This window comes from Humulus lupulus, chromosome 8 (assembly GCF_963169125.1).
Source record: "Humulus lupulus chromosome 8, drHumLupu1.1, whole genome shotgun sequence".
NCBI lineage: Eukaryota > Viridiplantae > Streptophyta > Magnoliopsida > Rosales > Cannabaceae > Humulus > Humulus lupulus.
The window spans coordinates 68884929-68893627 of record NC_084800.1 but is presented as its reverse complement, the minus strand read 5'-3'; positions in this window follow the sequence as shown (position 1 = coordinate 68893627).

Genomic DNA, 8699 nt, shown 5'->3' with positions numbered 1-8699 from the left:
AAACTGAATATTTTCAAAGAAACTAGATTGCTGAGGCAGGGGCTACACCCTCATAGTATTATTTGGAAATTATCTAGTATAGATATTTGTATTTGAGGCTAGATGAATACTCAATAGAAATATTCTACGAGAGGCTAGACTATGAATGGTTTGGGTTAATTTTGATCTAAGCGAACCCGTATAATTTTCCGTTGTTAGGAAAATAACACTATTGGTTTTGTGATTTCAAACAAAATGACAGCTGAAGTAAACCAAAATGGCAAAAAATAATGAGGTGGCAGCTGAGACACCAGCCTTGGTAGTTCAAGCTCATACCCAATGAGGTTCTGCTGTGGTTCATACAAACCATCCTCTAAGAGTTTGGGAAATACTTGAAAAATTCAATGGAAAAATTTTTAAAAGGTAGTAGCAAAAAATGTTGTTTAATCTGACTACGATGAATCTTGCGAGATACGATGAATCTTGCGAGATTCGTTATTGATGATGAACAAAATCTCAAAGAAGATGAAAAAGATATCCATGTCATTAAGACTATTAAAGACTGGATAAATGATGATTTTCTCTATTGAAACTACATTTTGAATGGTTTGGAAAACTCTTTGTATGGAGTCTTTGATACAAAGAAAACAACTAGAGAACTGTGGGAGTCCTTAAATAAAAAATATACATCTGAGGATGCTGGTGCAAAGAAATGTGTGGTTGGACGGTTCCTAGATTATAAAATGGTAGATTCCAAATCCGTGAGTAGTCAAGCTCAGGAATTCCAAATTATCTTGCATGAGATTCACTCTGAGGGTATGATCCTAAGTGAGACCTTCTAACTAGCTACATTGATTGAAAAGCTACCCCCTACTTGGAGGGAGTTCAAGAGCTATCTGAAGCACAAACGAAAGCAGGTGAGCATTGAAGAATTGATTGTTAGACTTCGTATTGAAGAAGACAACAAGATTTATGACAAAAGAATCTAAACAAGATGTGGCTAAAGCCAATTTGGTGAAACAAGGTCAAAATTCTAAGGGAAAGAAGAACTACAGGTTCAAGTTTGGGCCAAAAGGAGGAATCTCCAAAAAGCCGTTCAATTTTCTTAGCAAGTGCTTTAACTGCAACAACCGGGTCACAAGTCCACAGATTGTAGACTGCCAAAGAAGAAACAAAATAATGAGGCTAACATGATGGATAGCATCTCCAAGGATGTTGATTAAATAATCTATCTGCCATGGTTTCTGAGATAAACCTAGTCAATTCCAACCCAAAGGAGTGGTGGATTGATACTGGTGCCACTCGGCATGTATGCTCAGACAAGAGTCTGTTCAAATCTTTTGAACATGTAGATAATGGTGAGAAACTTTTCATGGGAAACTCTATCACATCTCAAATTGTGGGTCAAGGAAGTGTGATCCATAAAATGACTTTTGGAAAGGAGCTGACTCTAAACAACGTGCTGTAGTACTAGAGATCTGTAAAATCCTAGTGTCTGGTTCACTGCTGAATAAACACTGATTTCGTATTGTATTTGAGTTAGACAAAGTTGTTCTGTCCAAAAGTAGAATGTATGTAGGAAGGGGTTATGTAACTGATGGGTTGTTTAAACTCAATGTAATAGTTGCTAAACCAAATATCAATAAAGTTAATAACTCTTCAACTTATTTTCTTGAGTCTTCTAATGTTTGGCATGGTAGACTAAGACATGTTAATTATGACACTCTACGGAGATTAATTTACTTGAATCATATACCAAAATTTCATATTGATTCAAATCATAAATGTGAAACATGTGTTGAGGCGAAACTAACAAGATTATCCTTCAAAACGATTGAGGAATAATGAACCCTTAAATTTAATACATAGCGATGTATGTGGTTTAAAATTTGTTCATACAAGGGGAGGCAATACATATTTTATTACTTTTGTCGATGATAACACTAAATATTGCTATGTGTATTTGCTAAAAAGAAAAGACGAGGTTATAGAGAATTTTGTTCTCTATATGACCGAAGTTGAGAATCAACTTAACAAAAACATTAAGGTGTTGAGAAGTGATTGAGGTGGTGAGTATGAATCGCCATTTCTTGAATTTTGTGCTAAACATGGAATCATCCATGAAACCACTGCACCTTATTCACCTCAGCAAAATGGTGTTGCTGAACGGAAAAATCGTAAATTGAAAGAAATGATGAATGCAATATTGATTAGTTCTGGATTGCCTCAAAACATGTGGGGAGAAGTTTTCTTATCAGCTAATCATCTTTTAAATAAAATACCCAAAAAGAAAGAAGATAAGACCCCTTATGAGTTATGGAAAAGAACAAAACCTTCCTTCAAATACTTAAGAGTGTGGGGGTGTCTTGCCAAAGTGGTTGTACCTTTACCAAAAATGGTAAAAATAGGTCCAAAAACTATTGATTGCATTTTCATTGGTTATGCACATAACAGTAGTGCGTATCGGTTTCTGGTGCATGAGTCTAAAATATCTGACATACACAAAAACACGATAATGGATTCCAGAAATGCATCGTTCTTTGAACACGTATTTCCATGTAGATCAAAAGAGGATTCAAGTTCGTTAAAACAAACACATGAGACTATTGCTGAAAATAGTCAGGATCAAAATCAAGAGTGTGAGGATGAACCTAGACGTAGCAAAAAAATTAGAACAGAAAATTCTTTTGGTCTAGATTTTCTGACCTATTTGCTAGAATGTGAACCTCAAAGCTTTGATGAAGCTGTGAACTTCACTGAATCCTCTATATGGAAAGAAGCTATTAATAGTGAGATTGAATCCATACTTCAAAATCACACATGGGAGTTAGTAGATCTTCCTCCAGGATGTAAGCCTTTAGGGGCCAAATGAATTTTCAAGAGGAAAATGAAAGCTGATGGTTCAATTGATAAATATAAGGCATGACTTGTAATTAAATGTTATAAGCAACGTGAAGGCCTTGATTACTTTGACACTTATTCTCTTGTGACGAGAAAAAATTCCATTAGGATGATACTTGCTATTGTTGCGTTGCCCAATCTTGAAGTACATCAAATAGATGTGAAAACTTCTTTTCTAAATAAGGACTTAAATGAAGAATTTTATATGGAACAACCTGAGGGTTTTTCCTCCCCAGGACAAGAAAGAAAAATTAGTAAATTGGTGAAATCTTTATATGGTTTAAAGCAAGCACCAAAACAATGGCATGAGAAATTTGACCAAACAGTGTTGGCAAATGGCTTCAAAATCAATGAATGCAATAAATGTATTTATGTTAAAGAAACAAATAATAACTATGTCATTTTGTGTCTTTACGTATATGACATGCTCATTGTTGGAAGCAGTGATAAGATGATCAAATCTATCAAGAGTATGTTGAACTCAAAATTTGACATGAAAGATATGGGTCTAGCAAATGTCATTTTGGGGATTCATATATCAAGGACATCTAATAAGATCAATCTAAGCCAGTCACATTATGTGGACAAAATTCTTGAGAAATTCAACAAAGAAGATTCTGGTGTATCTAGAACCCCTATAGATTCAAGTCTACATGTGTTCAAGAACAAATGGGTGAGTGTCTCTTAGGTAGAGTACTCTAGAATTATTGAAAGTCTAATGTACTTAATGAGTTGTACAAGACTTGATATAGCCTACGCAGTTAGTAAACTGAGTAGATACACGAGTAATCCAGGGTCTGACCACTGGAAATGAATAACAAGAGTATTTAGGTACTTGCGATTTACTTGTAGCTATAGGCTGCACTATACTAAATATCCAACAGTACTTGAAGGGTATTATTGTTGGGAAAACTTATACATGATCTTTATTTATTTTCATGTAGATCTAATATTAAACAAATTAATATGAGATAACCTAGAACATGTTTCTAAAATTGAATTCAAAGAGAAACAAAGATAAGAATACTTACAGTATACGCAGCAGAATGAAATAGTCCTTCCTTCAGTTTCTCTAACTCTTGTATCCTTTTTGTCGCAGAGTATTATCAAGAAACTGAACTGTTCTTCTAATTTCTTCATAATCTTCTAATGTATCCTTAGAATCACCTAGACTAGAGTGGACAATTCTCAACACATGAGATAGATACAGAGAGAATAAGAGAAAATAAGAAAGAGGCTTAGAAAATGACTTGTGTTTAGAGAGAATCTAAAACTATCAGAAAACCAGTGATTAAACTTATCTATCATCTTCTCTCTAAGCACTCCTTTTATAGACTCAATTAGGCCTTTAATTTAATTAAAAAATCAATAAAATAATAGCCAATTTGAAGCCCTAGGTCGAAATTATCATAGGCTTTAGGCTCGTGAAATTTCCCATTTGATTATAAGCCCATTGGACTTAAAATCAATGCATGTATTATTTTCTATTGATTTTATCAATTAAATAATTTTTTAAATCCTTTATCAAATTAATTATTTATAATTTGAATATTGAATTAAACTTATTTATTAATTTAGATACCAATTTATCTTAATTAATAAATCTGCCCTAATTTATCTTTTCTTCTCAAAATTACATAACTCTGTGAAACTATCCAAAATTGACCTGGTCAACTTTGATAATTCTAATTGATAATTAAATCAATTAATTGGGCCTATCTATATAATTTTATCCAAGGTACAATGGGGACCATGGGCCTATGAAATCAAGCTCTAATAAGTTATCATAAATCTAACAAATAAATTTACTAACTTATTAATTTCTCGTGACTCCACTATAGACTTGGAATTGCACTCTTGAATTCATAGAGCGCTCTATAACAAATATAAACACGCTATTAATTATCCATTGTTACAACCACAATTGTCATTCAATCCTCTATAGACGGTCTACAATGAGATAGGACTAAAATACCGTTTTACCCCTCATTATATTTTATCCTTAAAACACTTAGTTCCTTGTAAATGATATTTCAGTAAACTAATATAATTTCTGAAATTAGATCTCTATCATTTAACACCTTGAACCAAACTAAAAGGAAACCATCGTTTCATTTCTTCATCGTAAGCTATAGATGTTCATATCTATGATTAACACTCCCACTTAATTATACTACCGAGTTCCCAAGATGTAAGCATGGGCTAGTCTGTAGGGTAAGCTGATAACAAACAAGTCAAAGAACTCAAATAATACAATCAGTTAGAATACTAACCACTCAGAATTGAGATTGAATTGACATATAGTCAACTATATGATATGACTAGAATAGATAATAACAATATGTTTACTTATCTTATCAACTGTCAATATCGGTCCAGTCCGATGTAACAAATACATCCTATCTTATCTACTTTGCTAATGTTTTGGAAAGAATATAACACTACAACGTGTAAGTAGATCATATCGTAGATTGACAAGTCAGTGTAAATCCTGTGCACTGACTAATCTTTGGACTAACTTATTTTGAACATAAAATCATATTTATATTCCACTGTGATTATGTCACTATAAATACGATTAGCTATATTCTCGGGATTTAATAGAAGTTTATATTAAACAAATAATCATGAAAATAAAACATGTGAGCAAAGTGATTGACCAAGTCAAAAAATGATTTCTTATTCTTTTATTGATAATAAAATGAGATTACAAAGAATTTGGGTTTTAATTAGGGCATAAAACCCCAAAAATTATGATGCTAATTGGATATCTGATATGAAAGACTCAAAGTCTATGAGTGTATATGTGTTCACACTCGATGGTGCAGCTGTATCATGGAAATCTTCTAAACAAACGGTAATAGCTAGATCCACGATGGAATTTGAGTTTATTGCCTTAGACAAGTGTGGCGAAGAAGCTGAATGGCTTCGTCAATTTTTAGAAGATATTCCAAAATGGCCTAAACCAGTGCTAGTTATTGGCATACATTGCGATAGTCAATCTGCAATTGGTAGGGCACATAATAATTTGTATAATGGTAAGTCTAGACATATACGTCGTAGACACAATACCACTAGACAACTACTCTCAACTGGAGTTATCTCTATTGACTATGTGAAGCCAAAGGATAATATTGCGAATCCGCTAACCAAAGGGTTAAATAGAGAGTTGATTGAAAAATCATTAAGGGGAATGGGACTAAAGCCCATGAATGAAAAATCAATATAGTAGACACCCAACCTAGTTGATTAGAGATTCGAAGATCTAGGTTCAAAGGGACAACTACAACTGTGAATACTATGTTGGATCACTGTGGGGGTTATCCTCATTGTCCATTCCTATGATGAAATAGTAATAACCGTAATGAAAAGGTTAAGCTATGCTTTTAATGATTTCTTATGCGTCAAAATGTCGAGCAGAGTAATACAGGTTACTCTTAATTAAGAAAATCACCTATGTGAGAGAGAAGATGGACAACTTCTATAGGAATTGAATAGGGCTCAATTCCTGGAATATGTCACTACAACATTTTTTACCAAACATTACAGTAAAGTATTACAGAATTTAAAAAGCGTTATTAATGCTTTGTGTAAATAAAAAAAAATATGCATACAAAAATTTGGAGCCAAATGAAATAACAGGTGGCAATTAATACAGGCGCCCTTTTTTTAGCCTCATTCCCTCTCTCAAATCTTAGCCTCACTCTCTCTCTTCTCAGATCTTTATCTCCCTCACATCTAACCTCTCGGCGTAGGAGTCTCGACAGAGACGGCGACAGAACTTGACAGAGACGGTGACGGCGACGGCGACGGGGCTAACGATATCCCTCTCTATCTGCTTTCGCCGTTGCAGGTCCGACGGTTAAGTTAATCTACGAAGGTTATGCTCTTATTTTGAATGGATTTACTTGCTTTCACCATTTATTTCTCTGAATTTGGGGACATTGAAACCCTTTTAATTTGGGGACATTGCTTTCACCATTGGTTTATCAATCTATTTAATATTACATTTTGTGATTAATTTTGATATTTTTTTTATCCAAATACAACAATAAAAACCTTTTAATTTAAAAGAAAACTTATAATTATCCTTACACAACAAAATTAAAAATCTATTATCTAGACTAAAATAATAAAATTTTATTACTAGACCTTTAATATGGTATTTATGGTTGTCTTGAATACATATTATAAGTGTAACAAAATGTTATGATTTATATAATATAACAAACTAAAAACACTATCAAAATAATCAATTATAACAGTTGAAAAGTGTTATGCAAAATTTTTAAGATTAAACTTCAAATTTATAACCAATTACTCTAACTAAATGTTATTATTTTAATATGATAGCAACTAAAAATGTGTTATTGAATACTTTAAGATAACATCGAACATAACATTTAAAAATTGTTATAGAAAAGACGGGACTTTTAATAACAGGGGCTATGTTAGCATTTTGAGAAGTGTTATGAATACTTATAGTTAGCAGTTTTTAAGTGTTATGAATACTGTTTTTTCTTGTAGTGTGTCTTGCAGAACCAAGGAAATGTTCAGGGCCAAAAACGAACATAATATTGAGAACCAAAATATGTGAGGAAAGATTCTTGTGTGTGGTATATCATTGTTTACACGAACGACAGAACAGTTCAAAGACATCGCGTCTACTGATTAGCCAGTAAAGTAAATATACTTACACAAGGGAAGGTTCAAATGGTAACACCTACGTATCCTATGCGGGTTTCTAACATTGAACTCTATCACCTAGGTCTAATTCTTTTGATATTTTTTCTTGAGTTAGTTTTTCATTCATGTGGGGGATTGTTAGAATTTTGTGTTGAATTGAAAAGCAAATGGTATTTAGTCCCACATTGTTTATGAGAAAAAATTCTCATCATACTTAGCCTATATAAATGAGTCTATGCTGAGTAGTTTAGATATAAAAAAATTCCTTAAGTTTAAGGTAAATAATTAAATTAATTTTATTTATATTATGATTTTAGTTAAAAGTTTTATATTCTTAGTGTGGTAGAGTTCAGGTATATTTGGTTCGACGAAGTAATTGAGTTACTTGTCATTCTCCGTTGTATCCTGGGAGATAGACATCGAAACCTCTTGGAGGCGGCGAATCTGTTTTAAGGAAATTGTGTGCTACACAAACCTCGGTTTTTATTATGTTGTTATTATTTTTCATTATAATTATTGTCTATATTAATTATAATTGCTATTTATATTATAATTATTTATATTGTTTTATTTATAATTATAATGTTTGTGTATCTTTAATTTAGTAGATATAAATATTGTATTTATCATATTACGTTTATTCAAGTATTATATCTAATTATGTTATACTTTTCTTACAAGGTTTGCATCAATGGTAAAAATTTAAAACAGACAATATATATAATCCTGGTCAACGATGGGTATATATTAGTTTTAGACAAAAATAAAATTACATTGCATATTGGCTTTCTTGACCTAGAATTATTTGCAACATTTTCAACATAATATGAATTTATATATACACACTCACTACCTCCTATAAAAGCACAAATATCTCTCCCTTTAGTTAAATATGATTAAAAATTCTCTTTAGAATAAACATTATAACTTATGCCTTTTATAGTAAAATATAAAACTTTTGTCAAAACTTAATGTAAGTGTTATAAACCATGCATTATTTTTCATGTTTAAACCAAATTAGAAAGTAGTTTTAATTTGTGTTTTGTTGTTTATATTTGTAATAACTCATATTATTTAATTGGATTTGCTTCACCACTGGACTAGGTCCCATGGAGTAGGTTGTGAGAAATAAT